We start from the raw sequence: 16,185 nt of genomic DNA, 5'->3' as shown, positions 1-16,185 counted from the left end.
AAGGTATTTTATGTAGAGAAAAGCTTTGGAAGGTGTTCTATCTATAGCAAAGATTTAGTAGATCTTTTATCTCTGGACGAGCTTCAAAAGATTTTCTATCTAAAAAGAGATTTAGAAGGTCTTAAGGTCTTCTATGGATAGAAGGCATCCAAAGGGTCTTTTATGGATTGAAAATTTCTAAGGGTCTTTTATGGATTAAAGACCTAAAATGAAGACCTCCTATGGATTTTCTATGGACTGAAGACCTCCTAAGGGTCTTCTATAGATAGAAGACCTCCTAAAGGTCTTCCTTGGATTGAAACCCTACTAAGAATATTTTTTATGGATAGAAGATCTCCTAATGGGTAGAAGACCTTCCCTTAGAGTCCTCTATGTATAGAAGACTTGCTAAACGTCTCATATGGATTGAAAATCTCCTAGGAGTCTTCTATGGAATAAAGACCACCTAAGGGACTTCTATGTATAGAAGACCTCTTAAGGGCCTTTGATAAATTAAAGACATCCTATGGATTTTCTATGGAATGAAGACCTCCTAAGGGTATTCTATGGAATGAAGACCTCCTAAGGGTATTCTATGGATTAAAGACCTCCTTTTTTATCTCTAGAAAAGCTTTAGAAGATCTTTTATCTCTGAACAAGTTCGTCCAGAGATTCAAAAGATTTTCTATCTAAAAAGAGATTTAGAAGGTCTTAAGGTCTTCTGTGGATAGAAGACTTCCAAAGGGTCCTTTATGGATTGAAAATTCCTAAGGGTCTTTTATGGATTGAAGACCTACTTAGGGACATCTCTTATAGAAGACCTCTTAAGAGCCTTCGATTAAATGAAGACCTCCTATGGGTTTTCTATGAACTGAAGGATTTCTAAAGGTGTTACTAAGGATATTTTATGGATAGAAGACCTCCTAATGGGTAGAAGACTTTCTATGCATAAAATACCTTCCCTAAGAGTCCTCTATGTATAGAATACTTCCTTAAGGTCTTATATGGATTGAAAATCTCCTAAGAGTCTTCTATGGATTAAAGACCACCTAAGGGACTTCTATGTATAGAAGACCTCTTAAGGGCCTTTGATAAATTGAAGACCTCCTATGGATTTTCTATGGACTGAAGACCTTCTAAGGGTCTTCTATGTATTAAATACCTCCTTTTATTCTCTAGAAAAGCTTTAGACGACGAGCTTCAGAAGATTTTCTATCTAAAAAGAGATTTAGAAGGTCTTAAGGCCTTCTATGGATAGAAGACTTCCTAAGGGTCTTTTATGGATTGAAAACATCCTAAGGATCTTTTATGTATAGAAGACTTTATAAGGGTCTTCCATAGGTAGAATACCAATGGATTAAATACCTCCCCAAAGGGTCATCTATGGATTGAAGACCTCCTAAGGGTATTTTAGGGATAGAAGACCTCCTAAGCGTCTTCTATGGATTTGGAGGCTTTAACTCCATAGAAGACCCTTAGCATCTTGTATGGATAGAAGAACTTTTTGGAGCTTTAGAAGGTCTTCTTATTATTATTCTTGTCTTAAGCCATTTTATTGCTAGAAAATCTTCTGAAGCTCTTCGTGTATGTTAGAATTTATTTTAAATACATGACTTTTGATTATAATGACAGAAAATTTGACAGTTAATTGCGTGTTTTTTCTGTCACCATCATTTATTATTTGACTTGTCATTAAATGTCAATTAAAACCCTCCCTACTTAACGAATTAAAATTTTAACTTTATTTATTCTATTCTTCCGAGGGTAATTCCCCTCCAAAAATTACCCTGCAATTAGAATTTCAAGTATCGTGTTATTCTCTGTGAGCCGCATTGTCTGGAATATCTATGAACAGCAAAAGAAAGAAACAATAAAAAAATTATCATTATCGTTGAAGTGCTGCTGAATATCTCTCCACACTTCTGATTCTATTCGGGACATTAGTGATGTCATTGGGAATTGTTGCACGTAATTCGTTTGAAATTGGTAATCTGGGAAGTTGGTGGAGATAAGCGGACAAGTGTACATAGTAGATGTACATGTCAGATAGCTGCTATAAATAATTGTATATGAATAAAGGATCACATACAAGCAATATACATACATATCTCTGTATATATAAACTGAAGAATTATTTCAACTATTTATGGAATATTATTATTTCAACATTTTCCTTAAATTGGGATATTCTACTCAAGGTACCTTAAAGGCCTAATTGATGTATTTTAAATGACTTCTATACTTATAATGAAATTCATCTCTGCAATCTTCCTGCACACACCTTCTACGTATACAGCTCACAACGTAATTTTACTTTACCTCCCAGGCTGTTCGTTGCATTATGTTCTTTTGCCTATAACGTTTCGAAACAATACGAAAATCAAGTGAAAAAATAAAATTTATTGGAAAACGTTTTAAAATCACAAAAATTAAAATATTATCAACATAACCTATAAATCATCATTAGAGACATTCTACAAAATTACCCCCCAAGCATGGATAAATTACAGCCGAAAGGCAAAACGGAAAAGACCTTTGCGGGACTTTTAGAGCAGCACAGAATCTCTATGGCAGAGAAAATAAATCAATTTATTCTTGCCCCCTTGCCCGACCACCGAACCATTCACTAATTAAGTAACTCAGATCATCAATTTGTGTTACGAGAAATGAAAAACAACCATACGAAAGAGAGCCAACGACGAATGATTTGACCTTTCCGCATACACTTGACACTGAGAGTCAAGTCAACTGCTGATGATAATGATGACAATCGTCATCAAGAAATGATTCAAAATTCTGGAAAATGCCCACCAAGAGAGAAGTGTCAGAACAGAGACGGGCGACAACACACCACATAAATTATTATTCAGCTGGTGGCGGAAGGCCGCCTCCTTTTACTCTCTTTATCGAGACAATTTCTTGTTGTTGTACATGAATTACATGAACACTAGGGTTATGACTTTTTTACTACCTCGCATCCCTGTATGATATTTTGATGAGTTTTTACCTAACATTGCACAAAATCTTAATTACAAAGTGACTCGATAAAAAATGCTTCCACACAAAACTTTTGTCAAGTTTTTATTTTTCAGAACTTTTGACAATTTTTTGAAGTCACTGTAAGCTTATATTTCACTGAAAACAAAGTATAGGGGCACACGACATAACCAAAATGACATAACCGTTTGTTTCTCACTAATTGTATCATCGTATTATAACATATATATCATTTTATATTATATATAACTTTATTTCATATATCATAAAAACTAAAAGTTGTTTGTGCGGGACCTATTTTAAAATTTAAATGGAATAAAAGTTAATTTAGTCATTAATAAGCAAAAGGCCATTCATTCGTGCAAAAGGAAATAATTTTTTGAGATTTTTTTTTTTCTTTTCAAAAAAAAAATTGTTTTTTAAAGTGGTTTATGCGGAACCTTTTCTTATATTAAAGGGGAATGAATTCTCACTACAGGAAATCATTTTTAAGAAAAAAATTCAAAAAGTCATAACCCTAATGAACACTTGTCTATCTGTTCGTCATCATGTTACTCGTTTTGAGTGTCTCTGTACAAGATTTTTAAGCATGAATTGTTTTTTTTTTTTTTTCTTGTTCTTAATAAACGACAATAACCTTTGACCATCAACTCATTTGAATGGAGAAGTACATATATTTCTTTATTAAGAATAATGGAAATGACTCTGGAGGAAGGGGGGACAGGAATGAATTTAAGTTGCTTTTGGAAAAGTAGTGGAAGCGGTGGAAGGCTGGTTCTTAATGAGGAGGAGATTTAGATAGTCATTTATCAACAGAAGACAGGCCGTAAATGTTATATGTTTTTTCTGGATAAAAGACTTTTAAAAGAAGCACTTCTGTATATAGAAGATCTTCTGAAGCTATTCTGTTAATAGAATACCTTCTATTGATAAAAGTCCTCCTAAGGGTCTTCTATGGATAAAATACCTTCTTCAGAAGTTTATATGGACTCTGATAGAATAACTCTTAAGGGTCTACTGTGGATAAAGGTTTTCTATGGATAGAAGTCCTACTAAGAGTCTACTATTGATAAAAGACATCTATGAGCACTTCTATGCATAGAAACCTCCTAAAGGTCTTCTATGAACAGAAGACCTCCAAAGGGTCATTTATGGATAGAAGACCTCCAAAGGGTCATTTATTGATAGAAGACCTCTTTTGAGGATAGTAAAGGTCTTCTATAGATTGAAGACCACCTAAGAGTATTCTATGGATAGAAGACCTCCTAAAGGTCTGCCTCCTAAATGCCTTTAATGCGTAGAACAGCTCATAGAGGTTTTCTATGGATACCTTCTAAAACTGTAATATTGATAGAAGGCCTCCTAAATTTCTTCCATAGAAAGAAGACATCCCAAAGGTCTAGAATACATCGTAAAAGTCCTCTATAAATAGAACAGCTCCTAAAGGCACTCTATGAATAGAAGACCCCAAAGGCCTCATATGGAGAGAAAAGCACCTAAACGTCTTCTGTAGACAGGAGACTTCTATGGATAGAAGACATCCAGAAGATCTTCTACGGATAGAACACCACCTATGGACCTTCTATGGCAAGAAAATCTTTTAAAGGTCTTTTATTGATGGAAGACCCCCTAAAGATTCTCTAGGAAAAGTAGACATCCTAAAGGTGAATTAAATACTTTCTAAAGGCCTGAATAAAAAAGGTTTTCTATGGATATAAGACCTTTTTCTAAAGGTTATATAAAAGACCTTCTAAAGGCCCTCATAAAAGTTTTCCATGGATATAATGGAAGACCATATTTCCTATTGCCGAAACATCTCCTAAGGGCCTTCTATGGATTGAAAACCTACTAAGGGTCTTTTATGGATAGAAGACCTCCTAAGGATCTTCTAAGGGTTGAAAACCTCCTAGAGGTCTGTTACGTAGTGAAGGCCTACTAAAGATCTTCTATGGACAGAAGAACTCCTTACGTTCCACTATGGATAGAAGTCCTTTCGAAGCTCGTCTATTTGTAGAAGATCTCCCAAAGGTCGTATATGGATATAAGACCTTTTACTTTCAAAAGAAGAGCTTCTGAAGCATTTCTATGGATAGTAGATCTTAAGGTCTTCTACGTATAAGAAATCCTCCCACAGGTCTTTTACGGATAAAAGACATCTTTAAGGTCTTTTAGGGTTGGAAGATCACCTAAAAGTCTTCCAGGGATAGAAGAACTCCTAAAGATTTTCTGTGGAAAGAAGGTCCCTTAGACGTCCTCCTTAAGGTCTTCTATTCCAAGAAGACCTCCTAAATGTCTTTCAGCGATAGTAGACCTCCTAAAGGTTTTCTATGAAAAGAAGATCTCTTAGAAGAGCTCTTAACGGTCTTCTATAGGCTAAAGGTTTTCTGTGGAAAGAACATCTTCTGGAAGACCTCCTAAAGGTCTTCTTTGGATAGAACACATACTAAAGCGCATTACACATTTAACATATTTTATCAAAAATGTCAAATCTTTTAAATAAATGACGTAAACTGCCAAAACACATGTTTTAAGTGCAAGTGTAAAATGTGCTTAAAGGTCTTTTATAGTTAGAAGACCTCTCAAGTGTCTTCTAGGGATTAAAGACCTCCTTCTAAGGGTATTCTATGGAGGAAAGACATCCTAAGCGTATTTTATGGATAGAAGATGAACTCTATTGAAAAATTACCTCCTAAGGGTCTTCTATGGATACGAGACTTTTAAAGGATCCCTATGGGTAAGAGGTCTTCTACGGTTAAGGGACTCGTAGACTTCCTCTTGGGGTCTTCTATGTACGAAAGACGTACTAAGTGTCTGCTATATATGTATAGAAGGCCTTCTAAGTGTCTTCTATGGATAGAAGGCCTCCTAAAGGTATTTTATGGATAGAAAACCTCCTAAGGGTCCTCTATGGATAGAAGTCCTCCTAAAGGTTCCTATAAACATCATCGAAGGTACAAATGAGACTTATCTCATTTTAATGATTAAAATCTGATTTACATAAATGTTCTCTGTGATATAGGGCCTACTTTTTATAGCCTAGTCCAGACTCAGCGTGTCTAATGAAACCACTTTTACTTACTCCTTTTCTCCACTGGAAGAAGTATAGATCACAAAAGCTAAATTTAAATCTAGTAGTTTGTTGTTAATTGCTATTTAAATATTCCGCCTAAATGTATGTTAATCAATTTTTCTCTTTGATTAGATTGTCCGGTACTCATTTTAAATATTGAAGTATATATGCCGTTTAAGTATAGTTTTAATATACTGCAAGTTCATCGTCACATATCTCTCAACACTTCTCCAGATATATCGGCTATTTCCTATGGTATTCAACTGAAAAAGTGTTTCGATTTTCCACACACCCCTCTCACCGCTGAAGTGTTGGTTAAGCGGTTCTCTAGGCAAATTTTAAATATTTTCAACTACAAACAGTTAGTCATAGAAATAATATTTTTTGTCTACAACTTAAAGTCACGCTTGAAACTACAACAAAATAACAACAAAAACAAGAAATATTCTCAGTTAAAAATTGATAAATAATTAAGAAAACTGAATCAGATGGCAGAACAAAACATTATTTAACCCCATCATTTATAATGGGGTTTGATATGAGTCCATTGTTTTTTTTTTATTTTCCTAATGAAAGTATATAATATTGGAGACAAAATAAAAGTATTTTATCAGTTCTATGACAGCCCTATTGACCACAAAAGTAGGTTATAAACCTGGAAGTTCAAGATTGAATAAACATACATATTATTTGTCGAAATACGTAATATCCAAAATAGGAAAGACAAAGTATAAAGTCGGAGAGTTTGGAAATGTACTCTTAGTTCGGCTTATACGACAAATATCTGTATCGGGTCACCTAAGCAAGTCTGTTTTTAATGGTTTATGCCAACACTAATGAGGAGGGTTAAAATGTAATTAATTGCAAAATTATGAATCAGTTTCAGTCAGCTTCAATCAGCTAAAACATCTTTCGCTGTATGACAAATAAAGCTTAAAAAAACTACAACAAAATATAAGAAGAAAGGTAAGAAGAAAGGTAAAGTAAGGGAAGAGTAAGGGAACTTGTTCGTTGGCTGGATGATCGATTTCCACGTTAGAATTGTTTCCAAGAAAGCAATAAATCTGAAAATAATGTTGACGACATTTGAAATTTAATTTGTTCCCTTCTCAATTTTCATTAACCCCTGAAAATATTTATAAAATGTTTATTTCATCTCTTCGAAAATTAGTTAGGGTTCTTTTTTTCTTAATTAGCATATTAAAGACATTATAAATGTTTTGAAGGAGCAGCTTGTGTTTTTTTATTTCTCTTGGCTTAAATTAATCAACAAGTTTATATTCGGGAGATTTTAACTTCTTTGTTTATCATAAATATTCATGAAATAAGAAGAAAAAATATTGAAATGTTTTCTTCGTTTTGTAATGGAAATTAATTCTAAAGCGAACATTAACCTGATGTGACGTCAGCAGTTACCAACGGAGGCATAATTCTATTTTATCTTCAGCAGTTCTTATATCTATTTTACATATCGTCTCCTGAAATGCCCAAAGACGTAACCCTCAAAGGGTTACGTTGAGGGTTACGTCTTTGGGCGTTTCAGGTGACGATATATAGACGAGCTTCAGAAAGGATTCTATCCGTAGAAGGCCTCAGAAGATCTTCTATCCACAGAAGACCTTTAGAAAACCTTCGATCTATAAAAGAGCTTTTGGAAAACCTTTAGGATTACTTCTATCCACAGAAGACCTCTAAGAGATCTCATATCCATAGAAGTCCATCCGATGGTCTGCTATCTACAGAAGAGCTTTAGAAATTCGTATGTCCATAAAATACTCTTATGAGGACTTCTATTCATAGACAACCTTTATGAGGTCTTCTATCCATAGAAGACCTTTAAGAGATTTTCTAATTATAAACATCTTTAGAAGGTATTCTATTCTTAAAAGAGCTTAAGGAGGTCTTCCATCCATAGAAAAGCTTTAGGAGGTGTTCTATCCATAGGGGGACTTTAGAAGAAGTTCTATCCATGGAAGACATTAAGAAGGTCTTATATCCATAGAAGACCGTTAAGAGGTCTTCTACCATAAGCTATCCATAGAAACCCTCTAGGAGATGTCCTAGTATAGACGCACCTTTAGGATGTTTTCTATACACAGAAGACGATTATGAAGTTTTCCATCAACAGTAGACCTAACTTTTGAAAGTCTTCTATCCACAGAAGACCCTTAGCAGGTCTGAATACAGTAAAGAGATCGCCTATCCATAAATGACCCTTAGGAGGGTTTCTATCCATATCCGACATTTCGAAGGTCTTCAATCTATAGGAGACCTTTAAGAAGTCGTCTGGCCAAAGAAGACCTTTTGGAGGTCTTCTATCTGCAGAAGGCTTTTAGGAGGTCTTGTATCTGCAGAAGGCCTTTAGGAGGTCTTCTATCTGCAGAAGGCCTTTAAGAGGTCTTCTATCTGCAGAAGGCCTTTAAGAGGTCTTCTATCTTCAGATACCCCACCTCGGGGTATCCGCCAGGGCTAACAATATTGGCGAGATACGGGGGCTTAAGGTCACAATCTCCTCCACCCAATCATCTGGAAGCTTGGGTTGAGGAAATTGTGGGCGACCAAAGGTTACCCACGTAGTGATCTCCTACGTAATAGAGACTCCTAACACCAGGGTGTCAGGCGAACTCTTGCCTATCGGTGTTTCAAGGTTTGCAGTTAGGGTACGGAGCCTCATTGAATAACCTGGACGCCTCAATGCAGTATAGACTTAGTTGTCAAGTCCTTGCCATGGTACTTGGGACTAAAAACCCAAAGTTGACAACAAACTCGCAACGCCCATGGATTATGACCACAACCATATCTGACGTGACTCAACCTACGGTTGACAGGACATTAGCTCCGGGAGGGGACGGACTAGTAATACCCAAAATAGGACTCATCGAGGACAGTCTTGCTGAGCAAAGCAGACAGCTCCTAGCCATGCTGGAGCGGCTGGTGGCCCCAAGTCCTGGTCGCAGATGTGTTTCTGCTGAGGATGAGGATAGTTTATCTGACGACGAACTCAACAACACAGTCAATCTAGCGGCTGCAGTTGCAGATGAGCTGTCCTCCCACTCAACGGAAATTACAAAACCTGCGGATACGGGTTCACCGGTGACCCGGGATATCTGTATATCGGCCGGAGCCGATAAGCCAAACCTACATAGACAATACGCTGCAGCGGAAGGAACCCCTACCAAAGTTTTGGACGATAAGTTTCCCACCACCTCGAAGAATACCGTAAGTGGATTAACAAAAGAGAAAAGAGATTATCGAAGGTCAATGCACTATCTTAGAAAGTGTGTCGGCATGGAATCGTCGTCCATCTCGGTGAGGGATTGCAAATTAATCAAAATCAACTTCAGTGTAGTGAAAAAATTTGAGAGGAAGTATCCTCATCTACCTAAGACGAATGCTAAAATTAATAGGCATCCAGATGGTCGACAAGATATTGCTGTCGTCAACGGCAACACACGTTCCCACAGCCTGCAAGGCTCACAACACGAGCGATGCTGGCTTGACTCAGCCACCCTTGTTGCCATCATCTTCATATAAGAAACCTCAGGATTCAGGGGAGAGGAGAACCGGGAAGCCTGTCCCAGCACTGGACTCTGAATTAACAAAAGAGAAAAGATGTTATTGAAGGTCAATGCACTGTCTTAGAAAGTGTGTCGGCATGGAATCTTTGTCCATCTCGGTGCAAATTAATCAAAATCAACTTCAGTATAGTGAACAAAATTGAGAGGAAGTATCCTCATCTACCTAAGAGAAATGCTGAAATTGATAGGCACTCCCTCATCCAGATGGTCGACAAGATATTGCTGTCGTCAACGGCAACACACGTTCCCACAGCCCGCAAGGCTCACAACACGAGCGATGCTGGCTTGACTCAGCCACCCATGTTGCCATCACCTTCATATAGGAAACCTCAGGATTCAGGGGAGGGAAGCCTGTCCCAGCACCGGACTCTGTATCTGGGTATGTGGTGCCGCCTAACCCTACTTCATCGAAAAATCCGGTGGAAAGGGAGGAGGAACCACATCCCAATGCCAAGAGACCCACCCCGAGGCAGAACTCCAGGCCATACCAAGGGTAGAGGAGGTAGATGGCCTGGAAAATGTTCAGAAAGATTTTAGGAGGTTTCCTTTATATAAAAGACTTTAGGAGGTCTTGTATATATAGAAGAGTTTTCAAATAGTCTTCTGTCTGTAAAAGACTTATTAAAGATCTTGTGCCTATAGAAGGGGTTTAGCAGGGTCTCCCGTCCATAGAAGACCTTTGGGAGGTCTCCTATCTCTAGAAGACCTTTTGAGGTTTCTCATCTACAAAATACCGTTAGGTGGTCTTCCATATACAGAATACCTTTTGGGGATGTTTCATCTATAGAATACCTTTAGGGGGTTTAGCAGGGTCTCCTGTCTATAGAAGACCTTTGGGAGGTCTCCTATCTCCAGAAGACCTTTTGAGGCTTCTCATCTATAAAATACCGTTAGGTGGTCTCCTATATATAGAAGACCTTTTGCGGATATTTCATCTATAGAATACCTTTAGGGGGTTTAGCGGGGTCTCCCGTCCATAGAAGACCTTTGGGAGGTCTCCTATCTCCAGAAGACCTTTTGAGGCTTCTCATCTATAAAATACCGTTAGGTGGTCTCCTATATATAGAAGACCTTTTGGGGATATTTCATCTATAGAATACCTTTAGGGGGTTTAGCGGGGTCTCCCGTCCATAGAAGACCTTTGGGAGGTATCCTATCTTTAGAAGACCTTTTGAGGTTTCTCATCTATAAAATACCGTTAGGTGGTCTCCTATATATAGAAGACCTTTTGGGGATATTTCATCTACAGAATACCTTTCGCAGGTTTTCTGCATATAGGTTATTTTATGGTGGTTGCTTGTTTAAAGAATATATTTGGGAGATCTCCTTTCATTAGAATACCTTTCTATAGTGTAGCTTTAGGAGGACTTCTATCTCTAGAAGACCTTTTGAGATCTCTCAGCTGTGAAATACCGTTTGGTGGTCTCCTATCTATAAAATACCGTTAGGGCGTCTCCTATATATAGAAGATCTTTTAGGGATATTTCATCTATAGAATACCATTAGGAGGTTTTCTGCCTATAGGAGACTTCTAGGTGATTTCCTGTTTAAAGAAGACACTTCGGAGCTCTCCTTTCTTTAGAATTCCTTGAGTAGGTCTCCCACCTAAAGATGACCTTTAGGTGGTCCCATAAAAAAAATATTTAGGAAGTCTTCTATCCATAGAAGACCTTGGTGGGTCTATCATCTATAAGTGGTGGTGCTAGGTGGTCTCCTATCTATAGGAAACCTTTAGAAGGAGGAAGACATTTAGGAGATTCCCTTTCTTTAGAAGACCTTTGTTGGTCTCCTATCTATAGAATATCTTTGGGAGGTCTTCTGTTTATAGAAGACCTTTTGGGGATCTTTCATCTATAGAAAGTTTTTAGGAGGTTCTCTGCCTATAGGAGACATTTAGTTGATCTCCTGTCTAAAGAAGACATTTATGAGATCTTCTTTTTCAGAAGACCTTTAGTAGGTCTCCTACCTACAAAAGACTTTTAAGAAGTTGTATGTCTATAGAAGAGGTTTATGAGGGTCTCCTGCCTAAAGAAGACCTTTGAGAGGTCTCCCATCTTTAAGCGACCTTTATGAGGTCGTTACTTGATATCCTATCTATAGAAGACCTCCTGTCTATGAAAGACCTTTCGCAGATCTCCTATCTATTGAAGACAATTCGGAGGTCTTCTATGTATGGAGGACCCTAAGGAGTTAATTTATGTATAGAAGACCTATAAAAGGTATCTCATCTGTAAAAGACTTTTGCGATGTCTTCTATCTATCTATATTTATTTAATTTTTTTCGAATTCTATCTTCGGATCACACTTTATTCAGCAATATCTATTTATTTTCAATCACCATGTTGCTCGTATTGACCACAAAAGAATCTCAGCTGAAAGCAACTCGTTTGGCATATTAAATGACAACCGACTGATGAATTTAAAATGTAAATTTCTGAGCTCACAGAAGGAGGAGGAGACCTTACAAAAAAGAAAAAGACAAACGAGAAGATCAGAATAAAGTAGAAGAACCGCAGCACCTCCTTTACCACCCCTATATCATATGAAGTGGTGGCATTTGGCAATCTATTGACGCATATTTGCAAATGAATTCAAGTGTTAAGAATTGATATGGGTGGTCAAGTTTGAAGAATGATGAATGAATCGATCGATCGAATGAGTGATCGATGCCATAGATTGTCTATTTTTTTACATTTAGAAGATACAACTTGAAATCCAAGCAAACATTGACAGACACTCTTGAGAATTAAGAGAATTATGCAAGAGTAGAGGAAGACCAAAAAAGGTGACAGTAATTGAATTGAAAAACAATTTGTTTGTTGTTAATAAAATTCTAAAAATGGAAATTGAAAAGGTTTTGGAACTCTAAAATGAAATTATAAAATACCGGGTTAAATTAAATAAATAAATTCTAATTTTGAATTTATAATTCGATTTATCTTTCTCTTCCTAAGAATCTTCGCTTGCTGTTAGAGAACGTGTGGTATTTTATGGATTTCATAGTATTTTTTTAGATTTGTTTTGACTTGAAAAGAACAGTAGTAGTACGAGTAGTAGTTGTGTGATGATCAAACCTGTCTCCACAAAACTTGTTTTCAGTTTGATTCTATTTTGAATATCATCAATGATGCATATCATCATAAATTATGAAATAATTATTTGTTGACTTCAATTCGCTAAAGATGAATAAATTTGAATGCAATTTTGAAAGTATTTTCAAAACAAGAGAATGAATGTTCCTCATATTTGTCTGATCTTTTTTGGGATTGGTTATTTTTGTCTTTAGTTCTATGGGAGCAAAGAAGAAAAAAAACAAAAATAACTTGAAAACCGGGTTAGAAATTTATTAAAAAATTCATATGACGCACATGTGTTAGGAATTCTAGAAGAATAATACGAAATATTTGGATATGAATTGGGCTATCTTTGAACTACCTTTCCTTCTACCTTTCTGAAAAAGGGGTGTTCTATAGAACCTTTCTGAAAGAAAGAGTTCTTCTTTTGACAGGAACGGTGCTTCTATAGACCCTTTCTGAAAGAAAGGATGCTTCTAAAAGAAAGGGTGTTTCTATGGACCTTTTCTGGAAGAAAGGATGCTCCTATAGACCCATTCTGGTGCTTCTATGGACCCTTTATGAAAGAAGGGGGTGATTCTATAAACCTTTGTGAAAGAAAGGTTCCTTCTATGGAGCCTTTCTGAAGGAAAGGTTGCTTCTATGAACCCTTTCTAAAAGGAAGGGTGCTTCCATAGATCCTTTCTAGAAGAAAGGATGCTTCTATATACCCTTCCTGAAACAAAGGGTGCTTCTATAGACCCGTTCTGAAAGAAAGGGTGCTTCTATAAACCCGTTCTGAAAGAAAGGGTGCTTCTATAAACCCGTTCTGAAAGAAAGGGTGCTTCTATAGACCCTTTCTGGAAGAAAGAGTGCTTCTATAGACCCGTTCTGAAAGAAGGGGTGCTTCTATAGACCCGTTCTGAAAGAAAGGGTGCTTCTATAGACCCATTCTGAAAGAAAGGGTGCTTCTATAGACCCATTCTGAAAGAAAGGGTGCTTCTATAGACCCGTTCTGAAAGAAGGGGTGCTTCTATAGACCCGTTCTGAAAGAAAGGGTGCTTCTATAGACCCATTCTGAAAGAAAGGGTGCTTCTATAGACCCATTCTGAAAGAAAGGGTGCTTCTATAGACCCATTCTGAAAGAAAGGGTGCTTCTATAGACCCATTCTGAAAGAAAGGGTGCTTCTATAGACCCATTCTGAAAGAAAGGGTGCTTCTATAGACCCATTCTGAAAGAAAGGGTGCTTCTATAGACCCATTCTGAAAGAAAGGGTGCTTCTATAGACCCATCCTGAAAGAAAGGGTGCTTCTATAGACCCATTCTGAACGAAGGGGTGCTTCTATAGACCCTTCCTGAATGAAAGGGTGTTTGTATAGTCCCTTTCTAGAAGAAAGGTTGCTTCTATAGACCCTATCTGAAAGAAAGGGTCCTTCTATAGGCCCTTTCTAAAAAAATTTCTATATATCCTTTCTGGAAGAAAGGGTGCTTGTATAGACCCTTTCTAAAACAAAGGGTGCTTCTATAGACCCTTTCTAAAACAAAGGGTGCTTCTATAGACCCTTTCTAAAACAAAGGGTGCTTCTATAGACCCTTTCTAAAACAAAGGGTGCTTCTATAGACCCTTTCTAAAACAAAGGGTGCTTCTATAGACCCTTTCTAAAACAAAGGGTGCTTCTATAGACCCTTTCTAAAACAAAGGGTGCTTCTATAGACCCTTTCTAAAACAAAGGGTGCTTCTATAGACCCTTTCTAAAACAAAGGGTGCTTCTATAGACCCTTTCTAAAACAAAGGGTGCTTCTATAGACCCTTTCTAAAACAAAGGGTGCTTCTATAGACCCTTTCTAAAACAAAGGGTGCTTCTATAGACCCTTTCTAAAACAAAGGGTGCTTCTATAGACCCTTTCTAAAACAAAGGGTGCTTCTATAGACCCTTTCTAAAACAAAGGGTGCTTCTATAGACCCTTTCTAAAACAAAGGGTGCTTCTATAGACCCTTTCTAAAACAAAGGGTGCTTCTATAGACCCTTTCTAAAACAAAGGGTGCTTCTATAGACCCTTTCTAAAACAAAGGGTGCTTCTATAGACCCTTTCTAAAACAAAGGGTGCTTCTATAGACCCTTTCTAAAACAAAGGGTGCTTCTATAGACCCTTTCTAAAACAAAGGGTGCTTCTATAGACCCTTTCTAAAACAAAGGGTGCTTCTATAGACCCTTTCTAAAACAAAGGGTGCTTCTATAGACCCTTTCTAAAACAAAGGGTGCTTCTATAGACCCTTTCTAAAACAAAGGGTGCTTCTATAGACCCTTTCTAAAACAAAGGGTGCTTCTATAGACCCTTTCTAAAACAAAGGGTGCTTCTATAGACCCTTTCTAAAACAAAGGGTGCTTCTATAGACCCTTTCTAAAACAAAGGGTGCTTCTATAGACCCTTTCTAAAACAAAGGGTGCTTCTATAGACCCTTTCTAAAACAAAGGGTGCTTCTATAGACCCTTTCTAAAACAAAGGGTGCTTCTATAGACCCTTTCTAAAACAAAGGGTGCTTCTATAGACCCTTTCTAAAACAAAGGGTGCTTCTATAGACCCTTTCTAAAACAAAGGGTGCTTCTATAGACCCTTTCTAAAACAAAGGGTGCTTCTATAGACCCTTTCTAAAACAAAGGGTGCTTCTATAGACCCTTTCTAAAACAAAGGGTGCTTCTATAGACCCTTTCTAAAACAAAGGGTGCTTCTATAGACCCTTTCATAAAGAAAGGGTGCTTCTATAGACCCTTTCAAAAAGAAAGGGTGCTTCTATAGACCCTTTCAAAAAGAAAGGGTGCTTCTATAGACCCTTTCAAAAAGAAAGGCTGCTTCTATAGACCCTTTCAAAAAGAAAGGCTGCTTCTATAGACCCTTTCAAAAGAAAGGGTGCTTCTATAGACCCTTTCAAAAAGAAAGGGTGCTTCTATAGACCCTTTCAAAAAGAAAGGGTGCTTCTATAGACCCTTTCAAAAAGAAAGGGTGCTTCTATAGACCCTTTCTGAAAGACAGGGTGCTTCTATAGACCCTTTCAAAAAGAAAGGCTGCTTCTATAGACCCTTTCTGAAAGACAGGGTGCTTCTATAGACCCTTTCTGAAAGACAGGGTGCTTCTATAGACCCGTTCTGAAAGACAGGGTGCTTCTATAGACCCTTTCTGAAAGACAGGGTGCTTCTATAGACCCTTTCTGAAAGACAGGGTGTTTCTATAGACCCTTTCTGAAAGACATGGTGCTTCTATAGACCCTTTCTGAAAGACAGGGTGCTTCTATAGACCCTTTCTGAAAGACAGGGTGTTTCTATAGACCCTTTCTGAAAGACATGGTGCTTCTATAGACCCTTTCTGAAAGACAGGGTGTTTCTATAGACCCTTTTTGAAAGACAGGGTGTTTCTATAGACCCTTTTTGAAAGAAAGGGTGTTTCTATAGACCCATTCTGAAAGAAAGGGTACACTTATGGAGCCTTTCTGAAAGAAAGGGTGCTTCT

The 16,185-nt window shown here is 37.4% G+C and overlaps 1 protein-coding gene across 4 annotated transcripts in view; it reads right to left on the bottom strand.

Annotated features, from left to right (window-relative positions):
* Window positions 1-16,185, bottom strand: part of LOC141399744 (uncharacterized) — a 239,377-nt gene that overhangs the window by 130,458 nt on the left and 92,734 nt on the right. The gene's annotated exons all lie outside the window — the stretch shown is intronic.

The sequence above is a fragment of the Musca autumnalis genome, unplaced genomic scaffold (assembly GCF_047663935.1).
Source record: "Musca autumnalis isolate F117 unplaced genomic scaffold, ASM4766393v1 scaffold_1, whole genome shotgun sequence".
NCBI lineage: Eukaryota > Metazoa > Arthropoda > Insecta > Diptera > Muscidae > Musca > Musca autumnalis.
The sequence above is the reverse complement of the archived record's forward strand: the minus strand, read 5'-3'. Positions and strand labels throughout refer to the sequence as shown.